At 35.5% G+C, this 27,151-nt stretch overlaps 1 protein-coding gene and 1 pseudogene across 7 annotated transcripts in view; both read right to left on the minus strand.

Moving 5' to 3' along the window:
• Window positions 1-27,151, minus strand: part of EXOC6B (exocyst complex component 6B) — a 615,985-nt gene that overhangs the window by 201,944 nt on the left and 386,890 nt on the right. The window lies entirely within an intron of this gene.
• Window positions 20,892-21,724, minus strand: LOC125936343 (ATP synthase F(0) complex subunit C2, mitochondrial-like; annotated as a pseudogene).

Below are 27,151 nucleotides of genomic sequence, written 5' to 3' on the forward strand. Positions count from 1 at the left end.
AGTGGAAAGTGTACTTCCCGTTCTGAAGCAAATCAAGGAGAACATGCAATTAAGTGCTAAATTGAGCAGAATAAACTCTAAGTGCTATATGATTTTAGAAGAAACGGTTATGAGGCCAAAATAGTCAGAGAAAGCTTCACAAAAGTGGTAAGGCTTACGGGGTGACCTTCGTTACATCCCAATAACAACAACATGGAAATGTTTTCAAGTGGCTTCCAATTTGAAATGAGGTCATATAAAGGACTCTACAAATAACAATTATTACTACACAAACCTCCATAGAATAAGAAGTCCTCAAATGAGAAATAAAAACTCTTCCTTTCTCTTTCCTCAATTCCTGTTCAGGTTAAAGGTCAACTTCATCAAGTCATCTCATTAACACAGAAATGTCTTTGAAGGGATTCAGTCCTTGCCATGCTTGACATTTCACCAGACTGCAACCAAGATGCCAAAGAATCAGATTCAAATATTAATGAGGGAAAGGTCACGATGAGGTAATCTCCAAAGTTCTATTAGTTCCTGTTTTCTGACCCTGTCCGATCCCCCTCTCCTTCTCCAGTCCTCGCTTACTACATACATTTACAATCACTGGCTTCATTTCAAGATATACCCTCTAAACTGTAATTTCACTTGAAGTGCATTTTAAGTGGAGGCCTCCCAGATGCTGATTTCTAATCCAAGGGTGATCTATAGAGGTATCGAGTTAAAATAAAAAGAAGAGAGAGAATCAACTAAAAACTATACTCAATTTTGATATTTAACTACCAGAACCCCCCGCCCCGCAAAAAAAAAAGGGAAGAAAAATAGGAAGAAGAAAAAAGAAACACTCTCTTTCAAACTTTCCAATAAGCTATTTAATAATGTGACAAAGCAGAGTGTATTAAAATATTAACCAAAGCTTCCAGGAAAACCTCTATAATCTCAATTGTTTATTCAAGACCTTTACAAACCTCATAAAAAATTAAGTGGGCTTGGAAAAAACACACCACAGCCATAGGAGAAAGTTTACAAAACACAATGGTACAGACGCCTGACTGTCTGCCAGCCAGTCGCTTTTAACTTCCACATACAACTTATTACTCAGTTCCTAACTGGTCAATACCCTAAATAAGAGCATTTCTCCTCCCAAACACCTCATTAGCCTGAGTTTCTTTTTTGCTTTTTTGAGCTAACGTATCCTGTAGGTGCTTTGGTTCATTATTTTCTGCCAATACAAATACTTCATTTCAGAATATTTAAACCCTTAGGTTTTCTCTGAGGGAAATCATTTAAGATCTTCTTTACAACAATTTAATTAGCTCTGTACTTCATCTTACTATGGGAGAACAGTGCATGAGCCACCATGTCCATTTTATGGCAAGTCGTAGTGAAAGCAAGACAGGACTAGAGGGGATGTGATACACAGAGAAAGAACAAGGACTTTGGTTCATACTAAATTAGGTTCAAATCCTGGCCCTGTCACTTCTGTGTCCTTTAAGGAAAGTTGTCTAATCTTAGTTAGACTTAGCTTGTTCATCAGTATAATGAAGATAATGACACCGACCTTGCAGAAATTTATGCAATAAATGGGATAACAGACTGTAGAGACCTATACAGTATCTGGCACATATTAGGGCCTCAATGAGTGGCAGAAAGTGTATTATAAAATATTCTTATCTTTGCGAGGAGTACTGCATATGGATCGAGGAAACTTTTAAATGAAAACTTGTTTGGGTCCCAGGTCGAATTAAATATTCCACATTTCCTGAAAAGTGGTTATAGAAAAATTCTGTAACATGCAAACTCTAACGTGAGCTGGATTCAATCAACTTTCATACACGTAGAAATCCACTCTGAGTTAATCATGTTGTAGGAAATTGAGCATGAAATAGGAATATTTCACTCAGTCTCAGTTTGGGAGAGCAAATACTCTTAAACCATTTATGTCTAAGGAAACATGCTGCATATTCTCCCCATCCCCATCTTTCCCCTTCTGAATGGTCCTACAGGAGCCGTAAAGAGGAAACTTTTCATCACAGCGTATCTGTGTGAAAGCAACAAAATATGTTAACAATTAGAAAAGAGGAAACCTGAAAGACTGCCTTGTTAATTAAGGAACTCGCTATCAAAGAACTCATTAAAAGGTAATGAAACCAAATGGCTATTAAAATAAATACCCACTGAATAAAGATTGCCTGGCTAACAGCCCTTCAGTATAGTTTTTCACAAACACTCTCGATAGTAAAGAGCCAGAAAAAGATGAAAAGCCACAATAATGCTACAACCAAGACTGAAAAAACAGAGATGAAGTTATCCTAAAGTAGAAGGCAGAAGCTGAATTAAGAAAAATGTTCCTACATTTTCTACATTCAGAATACATCAAACACTCTGTAAAAGTCTTCTACAATCTATCCCTTGATCTCAGAGACACTGAGAATTACATAATACAGAACTAGGCAGCTGTTCCTCTCTATACTTGTTACTCTAAGCCATTAAGTTAGAATGTGGCTTCCCCTATTCCTAGTACATCCCTCAACTACTTCCTGCCACCTAGCTTCTTTCTTAAATCGAAGTAGAAGCTGTGCATCTTGAAGAGATGACTAAACTTATAGTTGAAGGCAAACTGTTGAAATATAATGTCATCTCAGAGGCGTAGCCCTTGAGTGAAGGAAGAACAAGAACCGAAGAATCTCTGTGACAGGACATGCTAGAAACTGACCATTTGCACTGTATCCCACAAGTTTAGAAACTTTTTAGAGATGCAGACAATGGTGACAGTAAGACACCGCCTCCACTCAAAACAGAATATATGTGCAGACTATGTCAGTTGCCTGTTCATCATCCCTGCTCCCTTCTTCATTAACAAAATAATCCTTGGCAACACAAACAGAATACGACGTTTCTCAGCCTCTTGTCAGATACAGAAGGCAAATGATTTGAAAGCAGAAATGTCTTCAGAAGCCCTTTTGCCCGATCCTTCCTTTTTTCTGCTATCTAAATATGTGATGGCTAAAATTCTGCCTTAGAACTTTGAGAAAAAGGTTAAGAAATGACAAATACCTTAGCCCTGACATTCCTGAGCCTCTGTGTGATTATAATTTCTGGAACTGTTATTATGTAAGGAAATACAATCTTAGGTATGAAAGCCATTGAAGTTGATTAGCTATAATAACTGGTAACTTAAAAGCCAGGAGAACCAGGAAATCAGAGGAGAGATGTGCATATCATTACATACATAAATAGTTTAGGGAAGGGATGAGACTGCCATTAAGTGGGGAAGAGAAAAGGATGAAAGGCTGTCTACTACCCTTGTTTTCTGACAAGGATTCAATGTGTAAAGAACTACATCTGGGGTCAAGTAGGAGAATAAAATACTAGCACATGGCCCAAGTAAGAATGCCACAAAATGACGAGAAAAAAAAAAAAAGGGCATAGCATCTGTGGTTATTTTATGTGTTAATTATATTTCATGTGTCAACTTGACTGGGCCACGGGGTGCTCAGATATATGGTCAAACATTACACTGGGTGCATTTGTGACAGTATTTTCAGATGAGATTAACATTTAAGTCAATAGACTGAGTAAAGCAAATCCCCTCCCTAATGTGGATGGGCCTCATCCAATCAGTAGAAGGCCTGAACAGAACAAAAAGGCATATCCTCCTGTGAGGAAGAAGGAACTCCTGCCTAACTGCCTTGAACTGGGACATCAGTCTTTTCCAGACTTCAGACTTGAACTAAAAAACAGCTCTTACTGGGTCTTGAGCCTGCAGGCTTTCAATCCAGAATTTACACAAACTTCCTGAGTCTCCAGCTTAACAACTGCAGATCTCAGGACTCCTCAGACTCCATAATCATGTGGGCCAATTCCTACAATAAACCTTTCATACACACACACACACACACACACACACACACACACACACACTATTGGTTCTGTTTCTCTGGAGAATCCTGACTAATACAGGATCCAAAAGACTTCTAGAATTCTCAAACCTCAGAAAAGTATGTATTAGAGGATACAAAGAAAACTTTCAAGAAACTCTTTGAGATCATCATCTAAAAGGTGGAATAAATCATTTTCAATAAAAGAGGAGCATAAAGCAATAAGGAGAAAATAGTGTGAGGTGAAATAACACGATAAATCCAAGAGTCAGCAGGAATTACAAAGAGAGAGGGATAAGATAAAAGGACACCAAAAGCACAGTAACTAAATTAAATTCCATACGAGAGGGAATAAGTGCAGGATTTGCACCAAGGGAAATTAACCAAGTTATACGGAAAACAAACATGAGACCTTCTCTCCCAGAACTTGGACAACTGGTATAAAGCTAAAAATTATAAGAGAGAAGATGATCAGTTTGAACACAGAAGATAAAGTTAACTTCAGGTCAACTGATGTTTGTAACGGGGAGCCAAGAAAAAAAAATGAAACATCAAGAATAATCAAGGGGCACCAGGGTGGCTCAGTCAGTTAAGCACCAGACTCTTGATTTTGGCTCAGGTCACAATCTCGCAGTTTGTAGGAGTGAGCCCTGTGTCTGGCTCCATGTTGACAGTGTGGAGCCTGGTTGGGATATTCTCTCTTCCTCTCTCTCTGCTCCTCCCCCATTTGTGCATTCATGCACGTGTGTTCTCTCTCCCCCTCTGTCAAAATAAATAAATAAACATTTTTAAATGCTGGAATAATAATACTAATCTTGATCTAAAACACTGCAACATATTAAAACTATAGCAGAGGAAGAGGGAGATAACGCAAAGGTGTGATAAACCGCTTATATTATGTCACATATGAAAATTTTCACACTAATTCTAACACTTGGAGAATTACAAATTTAAGTGTATTTTGGAAAAAATGAAAGGACTTATGTTTTTCAAAGCTCTGGGGATGTGCAAAAGCTATAAAATATGGCATATGTACCAAAACAAACAAAAGAAAATTTAGAAAGAGAAAGAAAGAACAAAACAACACACTCATAACCAAATAAATAGCACAATAATTGTACATTGTTTAAATTATCTTATTAAAAGACAAAGGCAAGACCAAAAAACTGATGAAACTGACAGATAAAATAATGGGTAAAGAGAGAGAGGGAAGCATAAGTCTCATAAGAGACTCTTTTTTTTTAAATCTTTTTTTATGTTTATTTATTTTTGAGAGAAAGAGAGACAGAGTGCTAGCAGGGAAGGGGCAGAGAGAGGGGGAGACACAGAATCTGAAGCAGGCTCCAGGCTCTGAGATGTCAGCACAGAGCCTGACATGGGGCTCAAACCCACGAACTGCAAGATCATGACCTGAGCCAAAGTTGGACACTTAACCGACTGAGCCACCCAGGCACCCCAGCAAACCATAAGAGACTCTTAATGATAGAGAACAAACTGAGGGTTGATGGAGGGAAGTGGGTTAAATGGGTGATGGGTATTAAGGAGCGCACTTGCTATAATGAGCACTGGGCATTATATGTAAGTGATGAATCACTAAATCTACTCTTGAAACTGGTATTACACTATATGTTAACTAACTAGAATTTAAATAACAATTTGAAAAAAATAATGGGTACATATACATAAGGAAAAAGCAAATGTAAATGAAGAGGCAGTAATATATTAATAACAGATAAATTCAAATTCAAGGGGCTCACTAGTGGTAGGTAATGGGGAAATGATAAATAAAAGACCAAAAAATGCCAGTGACAATACCAAATGTTGACAAGAATTTAGAGTAACCATAACTCTATGGTTTTAGAAACGTAAAATAGTCTGGTTACCATCAAAGACCACTTGGCAGTTTCTTAACAACGTTAAAACCATACATTTATTTACCATTTGACACCAATTACAAATTAAAATAAAACTGAACACATGGATTAATTCTTAACATCAAAAAAATAGAGAAAATTAGACACTATGAGCTCCCCAACTTAACACAATTAGGAATATACGTATGTATTTATAAAGTATTTTTGACAAAGTTACATCTATATTTAACCACCGGTTTAAAGAAAATACGGAGCTCAGAGGACCATGTTAAGTGACATCATAGGGATGTACCATGGGACATCCTGCAAAATAAGTAGGTGGTTTTCTCTAACAAATAATGGGCAAAGAATTAAAAAAATGTAGTGTACAGATAAAAAGAGACTTAGGAGCCTTCCAATTACAACGCAGCTGATGTAAAACAAATCTTCCCACCAAGACCCACTGTAAAACTTGATAAAATAACACAAACAAAACAAAATAAAAACAGCTGTTTGAAGGCATCAAAGAGCAACAAAGGATGCAAAGATTTAAGGAAACAAAAGAGAAAAGTTAAACGGTGGAATTTCTCTCATGTTTCTTCCCTTTGGGGCATTTGCTTATTCCCAACACAGAATTCGGAGGCTGAGAAGGAAAGCAGAGCTGCTCAATGATGTGGAGTCAAATAATAATGGATTTAGCACTCTTATTTCAGGTCCTCAGACACAAAGACAGTCAAAATTAGGGAATAAGATGATGTTGGAGGAAAGTGTACTGCAGAGATTGACATTCCTTCTATTGTTTCCTTTACTTGATCCTAAACTGTAAGGGGGCATGAAACACAAACAATCAGGAAGAATCAGCTAAGAGGTGAGAAAGCTAAGTAGAATTTAAGCAGTCTCGTGGGGCTAGGCAGAGGTTTGGAGATCAAGATCCACCAAGGAATAAGGGCACTGGCAAACAGGCCAAGATCCAGGTTGAAATTCCAACAGGACCATACCTTATGATTACATGCAAACCAGAAACAGACTAATCTTTACAAAGCCTTAAGGATAGCCTAGTTTGCAGTGAGAATACATGGTCCAGAACTTAAAAAAAAAAAAATATCAGAAGTATCGAAAGACAGAAATATATCATGAGAGGGGGTGGGGCAAAACAAGATAAAAAATAGAAAACAAAAACAAACCCTTGGATAATTCAGATATTGTAATTATCGTATGAAATAATGTTTATAAAATTGGTAATAAGAGAATTTTACTAGAGATCTGAGATCTATCAATAGAAAATTGATAAGAATTCTAAACTGAAAAACACAATTTCTGAAGCTGAGAACCCAAAATATGTTTTTAATGACATATAAGACATGGCAGAAGAAAGGATTTATATACTAGAAGATAGGTCCAACAAAATATTCAGACTCCGGCAAAGAAAGAAAACTAGATGTATAAAACAAAGTGTTTTAAGAAACATATGAAACAAAGTAAAAGAGCTAATAAAGTGTAACTGAAGTCCTAGGAAGAAAGTAAAAGAAGAGAGAACTGGACAGAAGAAATAGTTGATGAGATACTGGCTGGGAATTTTTCAAAACAAATGAAGGACATTAAGCCCCAAATCCAAGAAGCTCTATGAACGTCAAATAAAATAAACAAGAAGAGTCCCACATCTAGAAACATTTTAACACAAATAAAGAAAATTAAAGGAAAAAAGAAAACATTCCTTTCTATTCCTAGTTGTCTGAGTGTTTTTGCCACAAGAGTGTTGGATTTTTTTTAAATCATTTATCTGCAAAATTGTAACAATAACATGGTATTCTTCCTTCACTCATTAATGTAGTGTATTACCTGACTGCTTCTGTGATAGTGGGCGAGTATTATATTCCTAGGTAAGATCCCAGTTGGTCAGGGTACATAATACTTTCAATATTGTTGGATTCACTTCACTAGTAATTTGTTGAGGGTTTGTGATTATATATTGATGTAGAATACTGGCCTGTAATTTTCTTTTCTAGTGATGTCTTTATTTGGCTTTGGTATCAGGGTAATGCTGCTGTCCTAGAATGAGTTAGGAAGTGTTCCCTGCTCTTATATTTTTTGGAAGAGTTTAAGAAGAATTGGTATTAATTCGTTTTAAATGTTTGGTAGAATTCACCAGTGAAACCACCTGGTCCTGGACTTTTTTGGGAGGTTTTTGATTACTAATTCAGTCTCTTTACTTATTATAGGTCTATTATAATTTTCTTTCTTCTGGAACCGGTTTACGTAAAGTGTGTTTCTATAATTTTGCTCTTTTCATCTAGGTTACCTTTATGTTGTCATAAATTACATTTTTTACACACTTATACATACTATGCACCCAGTAAGACAGATTTGTAATTCTTGTTATGCATTTGTATTTTAAATCAAGTAGTAATACAAAGTAGAGGTACAAATCAAAAATACAATAATACTGACTCTTATATGTATTTACCTTTACTGGAAATCTTCACTTCTTTATACAGCTTCAAGTTACTGGCTAGTGCCCTTTCATTTAAACCTAGAGGAACCCTTTTAGCATTTCTTGTTCTTAAAGGGGATGAACTCCTTCAGCTTTTATCTAGATATGTCAGTTTATCTAGATATGTTTTCAACTTCATTTTTGAAGGACAGTTTGTCAAATACAGAATTCTTGGTTAATAAGGTTTTCTTTCTTTTCTTTCAGCTCTTTGAATATATAAACCTACTGCCTTCTGTTCTCCAAAGTTTCCACTGAGAAAACTGGGATAATTTGAGCATGAGGTAGCCCTTAGACAGGTTAGAAGAAACATACACAATACTTTGTGTAGGAGATGTGCTTTGACCCCTCTGCAGTCAGTAAACAGGGACCCACGTTCGGGAAATGGGCTGCAGCTGCTTCAAGACAACCAACTTGCTTGGTGGGAAAGCGGGGAAAGGGCAAGTAAAAACACCACACAGATTTCCTGTTATCAGACTGCCTTTTTCTTAACTCAGCATTCATGTGGTCAATGTTTTTGTGGTGGGATGAGAGTTTGGAGCTGCCCACTCCACCATTTTCCTGATATCCCTCCCAGAGGTGACTCTTCTTAATTCAAGCAGCCATGTCACAACTGTATGTCACAGATGAGAGTTCCCCAAACTGGTTTACAGAGACAGGTTCCATGGTTCTTGATGGGACATTTTCCACACTTTTGTGACTGTCTAAAAACATAAGTTAATTGTGGTTTGTTTTATCTGAATGCTTGTTTTTATAACTGAGAACCATTATATGATTTCAGTGTTTGGCCTTGCATTTGTATTTACAATTACCTTGGTATCAAGTAACGGGTCATTTTTGCCATGAGCCAAAGGGCAGACACGGACCTTTATGCAACTGTATCAAGTGAAAGTCAAACTAGGTTATCACACAGTACAAAAAAGTTTCACAATAGGTTAACCAGACAAAATTGGCAGAAAACTGAAAAGTCATACATTGCACGTGACTCTGAAAATCCTGCATTGACACTTACTACTATTCATGGTGTATATAGCGACTTAGCTTTAGCAAAACCATAAAATTGACGTTATTAAGGTAATATTGTTCATTTTAATTTTATTCATCATAAATTTTTATATTTAAGTTGTAAATCTGTTTTAGGTGATAATTATATAAGGATTGTATGGATAAGGTATTTATATCTACTTTCTGTTTACATACATACAGGTAGCACTATCCAAAAAATGGGAAGAATTTAAGAGACCAAGAAATTTTAACTCTGGCAATACGGCAGACTGAACTGACACGAAACATAGAAATTATGGATTCCATATCATAGCATGTTTTAGTTAAAAAACCGAGTTTGAAAGAAAAGGAAATATCCATGTACTAGGAAAAACAACAACAACAAACCCAAAACCTAACTAAATTTTGCTCAGATCTCAGGAGGACATGAGGCCAGAATTACCTAGCAGCTACATATTGGGCTTTAATATCAATATGGGGATAGACCTCAGCTTCCACAGAAGAATGGAGATATAAACTAGACAGTGTCCCACTGTCTTAGCTCAGGCTGTTACAACGAAGTACAATAGGCTGGGTGGCTTATAAATATTAGAAATTTATTTCTCATAGTTCTGGAGACTAGAAACCCAAGATCAGGATGCCAGCACGACTGGGTTTTGCTGAGTTGCAAACTCTTCTGAGTTGCAGACTGACAACTTCACACCGTATCCTCCCATGGTGGGAAGAAAACAAGCTAGCTCTCTAGCCTCTTCTTATAAAGGCACTAAGATTTAGATTTCAATATATGAATTTTAGGGGGACACAAATATTAAGTCCGTAACACCTGCCTACTTCTGAGACCTCGAAAGCCTACCCTTTCAGGGAGAAGAGATCATATTAAAGTGACATGGAAGCTTTGTTTTAAGTGCACATAAAGTTATCCACTTGGTGTTGGGGAAAAAATATTCTTCCACAAGAAGTTAAAATCCAAATATTGGTGTGCTGTCAGAATTTATAATCCTCACATACTACAAAGAATCCCTAAGCTGAAATATGAACAAAAACTGATCCTGGATCAGTGACACTCCTGAGACCATCAGGAAAAACAAATGTAAAAGAGCTCTACAGGGGCATTTTTATTAATATAGGAAATATACATTCCCATGGAAAAACAATTCTTGTCAAAAATAAACTCATAATCAAAAATTTAAAACTACATAAAAAAATGATTTTTCATGAGGTAGAGTCTAAAGATCAACAAAATGAGGAAAAAGCATAGGCAGAGACCTGAGATAAAAGAACTTTTTCAAAGTTAAAATAAAAGATATATTTAAAATGACAAGAGAAAAGGAATTTAAATAATCACAAAATAATAGAACACTATGAACAGACAGATATGGGAAAAAAACCAAATAGGACCTCTAGAAAAATACACACTGAAATTTAAAATTCAATGTATTATATAAACAACAGATTTGACTACAAGACAGATATGATGAATTACCTAAAATATAAGACAGAGATATAAAAAGACAAAAATCTTCAAAGTTGTAAGAAAGAAAAGACAAGTTTCCTATAAAGGAACAATAAATAAGGCTGACAGCAACAAGAAGAAGCTAGAAGATAATGGAATAATATCTTCAAAAGGCAGAAGGAAGGCTCATCTGGGTGGCTGTCAGTTAAGCATCCGATTCTCGATTTCGGCTCAGTCCATGATCTTATGGTTTGTGAGTTTGAGCCCCACATCAGACTTTGTGCTGACAGCATGCAACCTGTATGGGATTCTCTCTCTTTCCCTCTCTCTGCTCTTCCCCCACCTTCTCTCTCTCTTTCAAAATAAATAGACATAAAAAAAAAAAAAAAAGCAGAAGGAAAATAAGGTTTAAATCAGAGTTCTAACCCTAGCTAGAGATGAACTGAGGTAGAATAAGAACACTTTCAGATAAGAGGGGCTCATCCATCACTTAAGTCTGAGAACAGTGATCAAGGTAATAACCAGAAGCAAAATAATAAATTATTTTTTATTATTAATAAGTATTTTTAAAATAAAATTATTTTTTAAAAATTTAAAGTACACAAAAGCAAAAGAATTGATCTAGGATTGCTCCGACCAGAGTTGAGTAGAGGAGGATATAGTTCTAGATCAGTAACATTCTTAAATTTCAGCATACATCAGAATTCCCTGGAGGACTTATTAAAACAGATTGCTAGGGCAAAAGCTTGAGTTTCTGATTCAGTAATGTCTGGGATGGGGCCCAAGATTTTGGATTTTTTCAACAAGTTCTATGATGATGTTGACACCAGTGTTCCAGGGACCACATTTTGAAAACTGTTAAGAAATATTCTTCTACAATACCTTAGACCAATTGAGCTTTTTGGTAGACCTATCGTCTTACTTATTTAACCTGAACTCACAGTCCACTCAAATTCTCAAGTCTTTATAGGCACTGTTGATTTGAATAACTTACTAAACACTCCCACTCCTTGTTTTCTATCTGTATTGAAAACATCAACAAAAAGCATGTTCTACATGGTAGATCGTTAATAACATATTCATCTATGAAAGACAGCATATTATTCTTCGTATTTTAGCTTCAGCTCATCAAACTAAAGAGAGTTCCAGACCGCGGTCTTCTCTAATTTATAAGTGAGCCAGTTTCTGAGATCTCTTGGTGTCCTTTCTCTGACATTAAGAGAACTCAAAGACTCTGTCCGCACAGAGTATTCTTCAAATTATTTTTTTTAATTCCATAACAACAGAATTGCAAAGAATGTAAAAAAACAAAACAAAAAACAAAAACACAATGAATCAACTACATAATGCTTTCCAAAAACTTTTGAAAAATAACTGTTGGCTCCTCAACTATATGAATAGTTTATCTAACTGTCCAACTACTAGTTGTCCAAAAAAAGTTTTATAAATACTCATCTGAAACTGAAAAAAAAAAAATCACTTTCAAGTTTGAGTGCTTGACTCCAGTTAGCTAATGAGACAAGAAGACAAAGAACCCTGCCATTTCCACATGACATGGACAGAGGCCCTCTGTGCAGGGATATATTAATATGCTGAGAGAACAGCCTATCAGAGAACAGATGCGCTCAGTGTCAATCGGTTAAACTTTAGAAAGTAATGACCTTCACTAGCTTTGCTTGGTTATTTTTTGTGCCAACTTCTTCAGTACCACAGTTCAATTCAAGTCAGTTAGAGGGACCTAAGACAAATCCTAAGAATACAATCTCCAAGTCTATAAAAATTTACCAGTTTGCTGAAATTGCCCAGCTCTGCTCACATTTACCACAATTCAAGATGCTTTGCTTCGCAGAGGATCAACAGTCAAGACAATTAATAGATTACAATATAACTTTTAGGATAATTCTTTTTTCCCCTAATGTAAGACTCTATGTCCACTGCCTTGACTGAATTAACCTGGTAATAAGTACTCTCCTGTCACTGAACTGGTGAAAATCTTTTTGGAATTGATATGAACATGCTGTGTTTTTATGTATCTTTCTTTTATGAAACATAGTAAACTGCTATAGCAACCCTGAGGGATCCTTAAGTTTCCGGTACTCCCTCATATTATCAAGTCAGGAAAGATAATGGGCCCTAAGGCTCTCTATTCAATTAAAGAAGACAAGTCTTCAGACTATCGCTTTTGCCCAATCTTCTAAATTTAGCTATGGAGTTCTGAAAGTTTACAAATCAAAGAACAAACAAAGGAAAAGATGCTGGGCCTGGGGTCCTGCAAAGAATACAGTGATCAAAGCCCAAATCACTGCTCTTGTTGAAAAAAAAAACAAAAAAACAAAAACAAACAAACAAAAAAAAAAACACCACCACCAACAACAAAAAAGGCAGTAGGGGAAAGAAGCAAAGTTTTCTCAGGTTAAAACAAAAAACTATGTCTGAAGTGTCTTGAAAACTCTTGAAAATGTACTGACACTATAGTTTGAAATGTCTGGAAGACTTTCCATGTATTTTTTGACTGTATTCAATCACAGACAGATGGTACAGCTCACTGTCCAAAGTGTGACCAACGAGTTTAGATCCCAGCTTCTAGAATTAACCATGCCAAGGTAAAAACCAATTGAATAAAACTGTTGCAGAACACTGCTTCACTACACTAATGAGGAGCACTAGGTAGCACAAAGTGAAATTCTGACTACTGGCGCTGACCTTACAACAAAGCAATTAGGATCCCGGAATGTGAAAAACAGTAACACTATATATGGTACATACGCAATACTGCCAAACAGCAACAATCGTTTTGACTCTGTATCTTTCATTAGCAAAGTGCAGAGAAAAAGCGATTTTTTTTTTTTCCAGGAGATTTTGGAGTCTTAGCGTTTTCAGGATTCTAGAGGTGAAATCAAAAACTCTGAGCAATATTGATTTATCAGACAACTTACACTAGGTTATGCTGCAGTAACAAATAATTCCCAAATCTTCGTGGCTTACAACTACAAAGATTTATTTCACGTTACATGTCAGCCAGGGCAGGCTGAGGAAGCAGCACATGCTTCCTGGCAGAGGGAAGACAGCCACGACAGAACAATGTAATGTTTGTTAGGGATTCTGCTTGGAGGTGATAGCCATCCCTCTGTTCACATTTCATTGGACACAGCAAGTCACACGGCCAAGCTTGAGATCACTGGGTGGAGAATTAGATTTCTCACACCCTACTCCCCAGAGGTGATAACCTGAAAATCCTATCCAATCATGCCAAAAGAGTCACAAAAAAGTCCATAATCCTGTAACAGACTCTATTTAAAGTCCAGATCTGGCACCTTTTACTCTGGAGACCAACAAACTAAAATGACAAGTTAGCTGCCCCTCAAACATCCAGCATATAATTGTAGAATGGGAATACTACAACTGGAATAAACCTTCAATTCAGAAAGGGGAAGACAGGAAACATACAGCCGTCTCTTATCCGTGTGAATTCTGAAACTCTGCTGGGCCGAAGACGTAAGAGCCGCTTGCCCCCAGGGTGGAGAACATTCCTTAATCATTTCTTAATCTGCTTTCCTGTAGCTGCTTCCTCACTCACTGTACTCTGAGGCTGCTGGCTCTGCCCTCTGGGAAGTCATTCGTTTTTCTTGATCCTCACTGCCTACTCACTTTCATTGAATCTGAAGTTTTAACAAAACTGTGCGAGTGTTAGCTCTGATGTGGTCTTTAGTAGACACCTGAAATATAATGGGCTTCTGTGGATCCAAATAATTTTCAGTTATATATTTTATCAGTTGAAAATGAGGAAGAGTTAAATATGTTGACTCTTCAATTCCTGGAATTTCTAGATTCTCCCTATTCCCTTTATACCCTGCTTATAAACAGGCCAATTCTTTCCTGAGTTTATCTCTATTTGTAAACAAATGAAGCCAGTGGCAACCAAGGAACATTGGTCCATTTTTTCTCCCAAAGTCTCCTAATGCCCTAATACCACATATTAAATCTGGTATATTATCTGATTTCCAGTTACCTCAGGTGACAATTTCACCAAAAGTTCTATCATGGAAGCCACCTTCTGCCTAGCTCCACAGTCAATGTCATATATTTTAGGTGTTTTTCTACGTCTGTTTATTACAGCAGTATCCCATTTACTTATCAACTTCTGTGTCAGTCAGCTTACACTCTGTTACGATACATTAACAACCCCTAAATCTCAGTGATTTACAAGCAAGGCTTATTCCTCACCCAAATTATTGTTGGCTAGGGATCAGCTGCTCTGCTTACTGTCATTTTTATTCTAGAGCCAAGTTGGAAATGGGGCAGCTACCGTTGGGGACATTCAGTGCACATGGCAGAGGGGAATGCTGGAAGAAGCACAGAATGGCTCTTAAAGCTTCCTCTTAGACGTAGCATATGAAAAACTTCCATTTCACTAGCCAGAGCAAGTCATATGGCCGAACCTAACACAGGGCAGGGAACTGAATAACTGTGAATGATACAATCTACTAAAATAATTTATCATAACAGATTGAATGAGGAAGCACGTTTAAGAATTCAGCTGTCTTCTATTAAACCAGACAAGAAACAGATTGGCAAAAATGTAAAACAATGCTGCTCTGAAAAAGTACTTTGTTTAGAAAATAGCCATTTTTCATTAAAATGTTTCTCGCATTATCATATTGGATTTATTATTGCTCTTTAAAATAAAATAATAAATACTTAAAAGACTTCTAAGACAATTCCTAATATAGCATATATCGATAGATGTAATGCAAATAAACAAAAGTCCTTTGGTGTCCTCAGTAACATGGGGGAGTATGAATAGTTCCCCAAACCAAAAAGTTTAAGAACTGCTGCTCTGTAGGACAAACAACAGTAATAATCCAAGGACTGGTTGGATTAAAATAGATGCAGTTTGATGGGGCACCTGGATGGCTCAGTCAGTTAAGCGTCCAACTTCAGCTCAGGTCATGGTCTCACAACTCATGAGTTGGAGACCTGCGTTGGGCTCTGTGATGACAGCTCAGAGCCTGGAGCCTGCTTCAGATTCTGTGTCTCCCTGTCTCTCTGCCCCTCCCTGCTTGTGCACTCTCTCTCTCTCAAATATAAATAAATACTAAAAAAAAATTTTTAATAGATGCAGTTTGAAAATCACAGGGCCTGGCACAGAGTACACATTTACTAAATATTAAATATTATTGTTACTAATGATAACTAAAGGGATGAAAAGTCAACGAAAATAAGAGAAGATTCTTTCATAAATACAATATTCAACCCTTAAATCATAAAAGAACAATTTTTTTATTTTAACAAGAGGAAAATTCCTAAGGAATGTATAAATCAACTGTTATATTAGTGGCTCACTGATGACAAAAGCAATGCATCACTGTGGTAAAAAAAAACCTCCTCAAACATTATAGAAATACTGAACAAAGAAAAACAAAGTCCCTAATAATCCTACATTGAAGAGATAATGGATTTCAAACCTTGCATTTACCTCTGGAATTTTTTTTCTAACCAATATACCCTGCAGATACACAAACACACATACACACAAAGATTCTGGAAAAATGAGATCACACTAGATAAACTTACTTGTAACATACTTTAGAAAAATTTAATGTGTATCTTAAATAAATTTTAATGTGCATTTGTACTGATCTATATATTTCATTACTTGGATGTATCAATATTTATTTAAGTGCTGACTGCTTCAATATCACCGCTTTAAAAAATGCTATCTTAACATCCTTACAGATCTATTGTTGCCTATTTGTGATGATGCCTTGAAAATAATATATGAGAATGAAATTTTAAGTAAAAGGGTGGAGATACAGAATTTTAATAAATGAAGTCAACTGCCTAACAAAAATTCATATTCCAACAAACAGTGCTTTCTTCGGTCACAACTTTGTGAAGACTGGGTATTTTCGATTATTACTCATATGACATATGAAAAATCTCACTGATACTTTCATTTGCATTTCTATAATCATGAGCACAAGGATACTTACTTATTGGCCTTTGCATTTCTTTTTGCGATATGCACATTTTTCTTCTAATTTTTAATTACACTGTCATTATAAAAGATTCAAAATAATGAAGAATTTAATAGAGCAAAGTGTGAAAATTCTTCACATTTACTCACCAGACAAACTCCCTTCCAGAGGTTACCTATCAGCACGGAACACATTCTTCCAGTCTGGCTTGTATGCATTTTCATACATGCGCAAGTGCATATATTTCTTCTTAAAACATGAAATCATAATAAATCTCCTGTTGTATAACTCAATCTTATCAAATAGGAACTTACCACCTCACTGTGTTCTTTTAAAAGGTTAAATACTATTCCAAGTACTTACTATGCTATATACTATAATTAACCTTATAAGCCCCCTATTCATGGGCATCTGAATTGTTTTCAATTTTTTATGTAACAATGTTGCAATTAATATTTATGTATATTGATTTTCAATGGGTACAAGATGAAACTGTGGACTATATGAACGTGCACTTTTAAGTTTTACTAGATACTGGTAGGGTGTGTTCCAAAAGGGCTTTTTATCATGAAAATGTAGGAGAGAACTGATTTTCCTGTCTTTTAACAGTCTTTATCATTTATGCTCATAGGATAGAAAAATATTATTGTGATTTTAAACTTCATTTCTCTGATTACTAATGAGGGCTGAAAATCTTTTCATTTACTTACCAGTCATTTCTAGTTCTTCTTTTGTAAAACATTCACGTATATTCTTTCCCCATTTTTCTATTGAGCTTCTTCTTAATAATTTACAAGATCTAGATCTTAATCTTTGTTATGTATAAATATTCTCTTGGTTTGTCTTTAATTATCTAGAGTTATCTTTAATTCTCAATTGGAGTATCTTGCATCATATATGAATTTCAACTTTTATGTGGTCAAGCACTTTAAAAATGTAATTTTGGTCTATTTTACATCATTGTTATCTTTTTCTATTGCCACACTTCACTATTTTAGATGTTATTGTTTTAAACTGATTATTTCACACCCTGAATCTTTCTATCCAGGATTATTGTTTTTTCTTCCTGCTAATAATTTGGTTTTCTTCTAGGTCCCTCATAAAATATCAGTGTTTCCTCTTATATGTTGTACATACTTCTTGTCATATTTATTTCTACGTATTTTATCATTTTTCTTACAGTTGTGAATGCAATCCATTTTCATCACATTTTGTTATATAGTATAAGGTAAAGACAAAGCTGAAGAACATGATATGTAACATTGTATTGGGGACTATTACTAAACTCTCACTAATTCTAATATGTTTGCAATTGGTTGTCTTGGCTTGTTTCAAATGGACAATCACGTGGTCTACAAACAACTTTCTCACATCCTTTCCAACAGTCCCACTGCTTATTATTTTTCCTGTCTTACTGCACTGGCTCAGACCTCCTGAAAAATACTGAATGACCGTGGTGACAACGGGCTTGTTTGTTCTACCTCTGGCATAATAGGATGTTTCTAATGTTTCACCATTAAACATGATGTTTGTTCCATATCCCTGGTAAACAGCATCTATCAAATCAATGAAGTTTCTGTTCATTATTAGCTTGTTCAGTTTCTATTAGGAATGTCTGTTAAAGTACATCAAATGTTAAACTGTTGATTTCATGTTAAAGTATTAAATTGTTTTCAATATTTGAGAGATGATCATACAGTTTTTCCCTTTTAATCTTCCTGTGTATTGTGTATTTTTTTTAACAATGTGATATATACCTTTCTTGTCTAATTTTGAGGTTGTTTGCCTTAAGTTCTGTTTTACATAATGTTAATATTGCTTTCTTTTTCTTAAATCTGGCTGGAATATTTGCTCACACATTTCTTTTATATCCTTCTATCCTGTTTTATTTGAGTGGTATTTCTTGTAAACAACACAAAGTCAAATTTTTATTTAAGGCAAATCTCATAGTCTCTATGTTTAAAAGACAATTTTACTATTTTTACATTAATGTCGTTTTTGACACATTTGGACTTACTACCATCATCTTATTTCATATTTTCTCTCTAATCACACTTTGTTTTTAACTTCTCCTAATCTGGATCAGTTAAATTTTCCTGTTTATGTTTCTCCCTCTGCTGCTATACGTTTTTGCTTTAATATTTTAATTTTGTTTAATGTTTACTCACTTTTGAGAGAGACAGAGTGCAAGCAGAGGAGGGGCAGAAAGACAGGGAGACACAGAATCCGAAGCAGGCTCCAGGCTCCCAGCTGTCAGCACAGAGCCTGACGCGGGGCTCGAACCCAGGAACCGCACAATCCTGACCTGAGCCAAGGTCAGTCACTCAAATGACTGAGCCACCCAAGCGCCCCTGTTTTAATATTTTTAGTCGCTACCCTGAAATTTTAAAACATTTAAAAGGTGTATTTCAGTTATTATCTAAAGATAATCAACACTGAGAGTCTCCAGTGGGATAAGACAAAAATCTTGGATGTTTTCTCTTACTTTTCTCCAAACTAGTATCTACTGCATGTTGACATTATCTGAGATTTGTCATTTACAATATACATGAATATCATTTAGTTTTAACTATGAATTTACTAGTTTCTATGCTCATTGTTCTTGCCTGGATTTACGTTAAACTTTGCCAACATACATTCCTTAGTGATTTCACAGAATGATTGAAAGTTTCTGAGTTCTACATCCTACAATGTCTTTCTTTTGCTATGCCACTTTAAATACCAGTTCAGGCATAATAGAAGTCTAATTCCAAAATGATTTCCCTTCAGAAACTTAACAATACTCATTTTCTTCTAGTATCCAATGTTGCTAATACTCGTTTATCCAAGCTTACTACAGCATCCTTCAGCTGTTTCTATTCTATTTAGCTAATATATTGAGTTTTAAAAAATTCATTTAGCATATTTTTAATTTTTACATTTCCATTCTTTTGAATTTCTCTGAGGATATTAATTAAACTTACTTTTGGAAGTTCTTTTAAGTCAGATGTTAGTTCTTCTCTTTGTCATTGAGTGCCTACCCTTCATGTTGTTGGTTTCCTCAATTACTGGCTTGATTTGTCTATTCATCTTTGTATTTAGGAATCCATTTATCTTTCTATTAATGCTGGTTATATCTACAGTAGTATGTCCCCAGTGACTGTGGTACAGGATGGGACATGTTTCTGGGGAGAGTGGACTGACAGTTTATTAAATTCAGGCTGTGAGTGACTCCCACCTCTCCTTAAAAGGGCATTATCTACATAGAGATTGCCTTATCAAGTCAGCTGTGATATCCAAACACTTTGTTAGACACATGAGCCACTTCTCAGTTGTCCACTGAAAAGAAGTAGGAGAGGGTTAGAGAGCCAATGGGTCAACTTCTTTCCAAAAAAAAATCACACTGACAATTGTCCCAGAGTCAATTCTCTATTAGTGTCAATAGTGTTGAATAAGAATTACCAGAACAGATATTTATTATAGGAAAAGGGAAAGACATTAAGAAAACATCGCTAAATTTGGAAGAACTCTATAGAGGTAAGACAAACATTGTAGGAAAAAAGTCAGACCTGGAAAAAGACAAGAGTATAGCTACTAGTAAAGACAGTCAGAACCTTAGAATGATTTGAAACCTTTTTATTATGCATGAGGGTAGCTAAAGAAACAGAAATAATCATACAAAAAGGAGTTAAAAGTGTTAGTAAAAGATGCATAGCACATAATCCACTCTCGGTTGCCTTGGTAATAGGACCCCACACCATGACCATAAGGAAAAAACCTGAAATGAATAATAAGTAAAAACTGGGCCAAATATACTCTTGTTAACTACACCTTGGGTATTGGTGAAGAGTTTGAGAGGGAGTTATGCCACTGAAAAAAATAAGGCATGAAGAATATAACTTATCTGTGAAAGAGTTAAGCTTATGCTGATAACTCAAGATAGCTTCTGGGAAGTGCTACCGTGGAGTTACATACCATGTTATCTTGCCAATTCTATTCACTGACCTCACTGCAGAGAAGGAATCATGGACTTTCTCTCCTGGGGTACAATATATGTAGGCTAGAGTCTGGAGAAATCCAAGAGCCCTTCTGCTTACATTTTGCTCAGTACTCTTATCCTAATCATCCTAGAATTAAGCGAGTCAGCAGGGAAATAAAAGAATGAGGAGCCAATATGCTGGCTCTCAGCTTGGTACACTTGAACAAGAGTGATTTCATACTTGACCTTTAGAGAATGGTTTACTCCGGTATTTTTCCCCAAATAATCACACACACACACACACACGTGCGTGCGTGTTTATATTTCAAAGTTCCCTTATTTTGTATGCCAATGGCATTCTTTTTCTTTTCCTTATTAATACAGTATTTATTTGTCTTCTCTTTGTCAACCCCCTGAGCCAACCATTTTCCCCAGCCTGTCTGGGGAGGTATAAGAAAAGGACCATACAGGGCAGACAAGACAAAGGAGGTGAAGACGGCTCCTTCCCATGGTGAAGAAGAAGGGCCACCATCAGGAGAAAGAGACCCATGGTCTCCAAAAGTACATAGCCCAAAATGGCATAGGAGGAGAGCTGTTGCTTCAGAGAAGGGTTCCTGGCATAACCAATGATGAAATTCCCAAACACAGTCCCAATTCCAGCCCCAGAGCTGGCCACCCCTATGACGGCTGCCCCAGACCTAAGAACTTGGCTGCTGTGTGGATGTCACTTTAAATGGCACCAGTTTGGAAGCTGCAGCTAGGAATAACTGAGGTCAGGGTACATGGGGCAGCTACTGTTTTGGCACCACTGCAGACAATGATTGGCTCAACAGCTGACAGGTGCTCCTCATCAAGCAGGGGATGGAAGGAACTTTGCACAGGCATAACGCTTCAAAGGATGAGGGGCTGTGGCTGAGAGTGGCTCCCCGTGCAGAGAAGACAGAGAGGGCACCAGTTACACTCTCTTTCCTTTCACTGCTAGTAAGTTATTTCCACTTAAAAGATATATCTGCACTATTATTTTATGGGATTGGAGAGTTAAAGAATATTTGAACATGTGTACCTCGTCTACCTTGACCATGTACATTTTTAATTGGTAGTATTTTAACTCAATATCTAAGAGCATGCTATATGCTTTTAATATTTATTATGAAATTAGCCCTGTCTGTTCTTACTAGACTTTGGACCCTTTACAGTGATTTTGACAGGGAAGTATTAAGAGTTTTAATAATAAAAAAAATAAAGAGCTTTCACAATCAAATTTAAGACTATTCCTTTATGGCCCCTGTGTTTTGTACCATGATAAGAAAACCTCCACTACATTTTCTTCTAATACCTTTGTGACTTTTTAAACACACATATTTAAATCTTTGTGTAAGGACAGTGAAAGGAATCTATTTTTTCCCCATCTTAACTCTGTTGTTACATTTATCCCATAATCCATCCTGGTTCCCAGTGATCTGATATATACTTATTATATATTAAATTCCCAAATAGTCTTGGCTACTCCATGGAGTGTAACCTTCCAAACTAGGTTAAAAAAAAAAAAAAAAGTTCTCCCTAATTTTCTTTAGAATTTTCTTTAGAATTTTACTGATCATTCCTTTTCTCACATTCTTTCTTCTAGATAAACTGTACATAATTGTAATAAATCCAATGCAAATCCCACTGGGATTTTTATTGTGCTGCTTTGTATTAATGGATAATCGACAAACATTTTACCATATGAACAGGTCATTTTATGATACTTGGTAGAGTTTTATAAATTTCCCAATACAGTATTCACATATTTCATGTTTATTCCTAAATGTTCTAATGTTTTTGTAGCTATTATGAGTGGGATTTTTATATCCATTACATTTTTTAGGTTTTGGTTTATACATGGGAAAACTACAAATTAATGTAATTATTAAATTACATATTTTTTGTTTCTAATCAATTGTTCCTTAGTTAGGTTTGATGGTATTCCAGATGTTAGACCATATAATTGACAAGTAGTAATAATTTTACCTTATTTATGTATTTATTTGTTGCCCTTTTATTTGTTTGTATTTATTATTTGTTGCTCTTCCATAATTGCCTTAGCAAGCACCTCCAGAGAAAAATCATTAAGTAATGATGCTAGAAAACCCTTTAAACACATACACACAGACACACACACACACACACACACGTTTATTTTAAGAAAATGTTTATACATTAATGTTTATAAAGATTTTCTATAGGAATGTTCAATTATACACCAAATGTTTTTAGGTATTCAAAATTTAATCTTTTGTATTTCAGTATAATCTCAGAATTACATTGAACTAACCCTGCGTTCATAGATGAATTTCATTTGACAATGGCTTATGTTCTTTTAATACATTGGTCTATTGTGTTTGCTGAATTTTTAAAGATGATTTTCATCAATATTGTGCAAGATTGACTTGTTGATTTTTTTCAACTTTTTTTTAAAGAGTTATTTCATTTTGAGAGAGGGAGAGAGAGTGCACAAGTGAGGGAGAGGGGCAGAGGGAGGGGGGGGAAGGGAGAGGGAAGAGAGAGGAAGAGAGCGAGAGCGAGAGCGAGAGCGAGAGAGAGAGAGAATCTTAAGCAGGTTCCATGTTCAGTGCAGAACCCGACTTGGGGGCTGGATCCTGGAATCATGACATGAGCTGAAATCAAGAGTCGGACACTAAACCAACTGAGCCACCTAGGTGCCCCTTTTACTTTTTGATGTCAGGTTTCATACCAATATTTTGTTGTCTCATGAATGTAATTGTTAATTATGCCTTCTATATCCAATGTCAAGAACCTTTTTAATGGCATTAATATTACTTGTTCCTTAACAGTTACGCAGAATTCATCCATGAAGCCATCTAGAAGGCATTTTAATTAAGAGGTAAGGATAGATAAGCTCTTTGTAACAGTTTTATTCTTCTATTATTCTAACTTTTGATTTTTCTAACCCCTTTAAAATCTGCTTAAAATTTCCTAGAAAACTATATATTTCATCTAAAATTTCAAATGTATAGTATAGATTTGTGCAAAGCTGTAGCATTCAATTTTGTCTGTATCTTAAATCATCTCCCAATTCTTTAAACTTTAATATTCCAAAATCTTTAATTTTGGATATTTCTGGCTTTCTTCCTTTCCCCAACTTAAGACTAATGACTTTTACATTATCAAAGAAAAAGCTCTTAAATCTATCAGTTCAACTGATACTGAATTCATTGATTAATGGCTTTGCCATTATTATTTAGTTCCTGTTGCTATCCTTTAGTTGCTGATTTTTTTTTAAAATGCATATAATTGTTTTCTCATTCTTGATAGATTTAAACTAGAAACATCCAAGTTATGAATTTTCCTTAGGTATCCTTCTTAATTGTACCTTACAGGTTATGACATGTTTTGCTTTTATTACCATTATTCTAAAATTTTCCGGAAGTTAGAGTGTTTACTTCTATGATCACAGAATTGTTCAATAGAAAATTTTCTAATTGTCAGTGTTACTGTTACACAAATAAGTTGACTGTGCTTCCACATTTGCTGGCATTGCCATGTGAACCCAAGTCAGTCCGACGCCACAGTCTGAGCTCTCAACTGCTAGTTCCTATTGCCTCCTCTCTCAGCATTTCTTTTGTTTTCAATCTTTTGCTTTATGGCTTGTATTTTATGACCTTATATGTTTAAAATCTATATTTAATGCACTTTAAAATGCCAATAATTATAAGACGCGTTGTTATTTTTAAATGATCAGGAAAGAAGACATGGTGCCAATTATATCAGTAAGCCACAGTTGATTACAAGACAAATTCCAAGTCCAGAGATGTTAAAATGTGAAAAGAAACTGATGAAATACACTAGTATGCTGAAGCCATTATTTTTCCATTTATATACTTCAAAAATAAACTCCTTTAAGAAGGATGAAGCAATTAGCATGTTAATATGATATTCCCTCCCACGCACCCCCCACCCCCGCCAGAACACTACATTTTGCTGGCTCTTTAACTTTTTATCCTAGCTAACTAGCATCAAATTACTATTTCTAAATGATATATTTTCTATTTGAAAATTTGATTACATACTTTTTCCCTAGTCTGCTTTATTCTGTGTTTAATCTGCTCATCACCAATCTTTCCACATGGTAATTTTACCATTTATGGATTTCTTTTGACTCCTCTTCTTTCTAAGCAAATTTTTACACAGGGTTCATAGAGGCTATAATTTCTTACTTTTAAAAAATATTTTTTAATTTTTGTTTTTAAAATAATTTTATACTTTTTAACCTAAGTAACCTATTTTGTTTTCCTTCAACATTCTATAGACATTATTACAGTGTCATCTGGGGTCTGAGAAAAAAATATGGGGCCAACTTAATTTTGTTTAACTTTGTAGGTGACTTTTTTCTTACTCTAGTAATACTTATGGAAATTTTTTAATCTTAAAAGTTACCAGAATTCTAAGTCTTCATTACTTTTTCCTAGTATTTAGTAAACTCTTTTCAATCTGTAGATTAAAGTCTTTTATTCCAGGGATGAGTTTTTTCCTTCTGTAGCAACAAATTTCCACTAACAGTTTTTCATCTCTCTTAACTGCATTTTATGTGATTTTTCTCAAGAATTGCGCCTAAGTCAATCTGCGGCATCATTCACTCCACATCTCCCTGTATCTAATGTGGTTTTAATTATTTTAATAGTTTTACTCATGCGCCCCCCCCACCCCTGCCAACTCTTTTTTAATTGTACTTTAGTTCTATAAAAGTACTATAGTTCTTTTCTCTATATCTTAATCTCTTAAACTCGTCTTTGATCTCTTATCATACAGTCTGGTCACTTTTATCTCCATGAGAGTGTTGAGAATTATTTTTTCTTAAAGTGTTCTTCAGTTTCCTGAAGTAATTCTTCTTTCAAAACATATTCGTCCATTGCCTTTTATGCTCCTATTTATTTCACTTATTTTTTAGTAGCCCTCATATACAGGTTCTTTCTCCATCATTTAGCTAAGAAGGACAATTTGGTTACCTCTAACCAAGGTATGCTTTAAAAACACACTTTATAATCTAAGCTGGAAGTGTAGAAATTGGCTGGATATAACATCTGTTCATTATTTCAGATGCTTTGGGAAGTGGGGAGAGGATGAAAGAGAATAGTGAATGTAGCAGAGATGACCTAAACTCAAATACGTTGTCTGCAAACACTTCTATCAAACTGGAGGATTCTCGTGTCCTGAGTTAATGTTAAGATTCATGAGGGTAATTCTTTTAGATTTTAGCAATTATCCACTTCAGAACCAACAACACAACTGGAAAGATTTTTCCACAATAGGAAATCAGGTTGAGAAAAATAAAGAGTATAAGCCACCACTCTCTCAACCCTACCTCCTCTGTCATCCTCTATTCTGTAGTCTGAAAATTAGCCCCAATTTGGTATTTGCCATTTGTATCCCCCGTGCTTTTAAGTTAAGCGTTATCAATAAGATATTTCCGAACTTTCTCACTTACTTTGCAGAACCTAGAACCTGCTTGAAATTGGGGACCTATGTATCAGCCTTTGACACTCAACTTTGATTTGGTTCAAATGTTATTAATATCAAGAAAATGGTCTTTGATAACTGGAATGGGGCTAGGGTCACTCCTATGGTTTTACTTAGGGCTGAAGCTTACAACTCTATTTTTGCTTCATTTTGTCCATTTTTGGAAAGTATTTCAGGTAGGCAATCTGCTCAATTAGCCGCCTTTCCCAGAAAATTTCACATAAATTTCAGATAATTTCACATAAGAGTTGATGAAATTAAATTTAGGGATATCAAATAATAGGCCTTTGTAATTAACAATAATTATATTTGATTTTTACCTTGAACTTAGTATTCTAAGATACTTTCACTAATTTAGTCCCTTTAAGAGATAAGTGGACAAAATAAAAAGTTACTGTTAGCTTTTGTCTGGTTCCAATGACACGGTCACTATTCCAATAACTTTTCTGAAAACCACTGTGGGAGTCATATATCTTGATATTTGCATTTGACCTCTACGAATATTATGGCACTTTCTGTCAAATGAGCAGCCAACTGTTTCCAAAAGACTATTCTTGCACTTTCCCAAAATGGAAAAGGCAGATAAAAAGATGAAGATGTTAGAAGATAATGGAAACAATTTTTTAAATTTATTTTTCAGAGAGAGGGCGTGCATGAGTGGGGAAGGGGCAGAAAAAGGGGGGACAGAGTATCTCAAGCAGGCTCTGTGCTGACAGCAGAGACCAGATGCAGGGCTTCAACTCACGAACCATGAGATCATGACCCGAGCTGAAGATGGAGGTTTAACCGACTGAGTCACCCAGGTGCCCCTAATGGAAACATTTTTTAAATTGAAGATTATTTGATATGATTAAAAAAGTCTAATTAAAAGCAAACAGACCATATTAGGAGAAATGAATAAAGTACCAAGGGCAAGTAATGATATAAGATATATAAGCATAGAGTGGTTTAACTTTTTAAACAGTTATTTCCTAACTTAGATAACCACGGGAGGCTATACAGTAGTGCTAATCACGCTCTGAATATTTTTGAAACT

The sequence above is a fragment of the Panthera uncia genome, assembly GCF_023721935.1.
Source record: "Panthera uncia isolate 11264 chromosome A3 unlocalized genomic scaffold, Puncia_PCG_1.0 HiC_scaffold_11, whole genome shotgun sequence".
Lineage (NCBI taxonomy): Eukaryota > Metazoa > Chordata > Mammalia > Carnivora > Felidae > Panthera > Panthera uncia.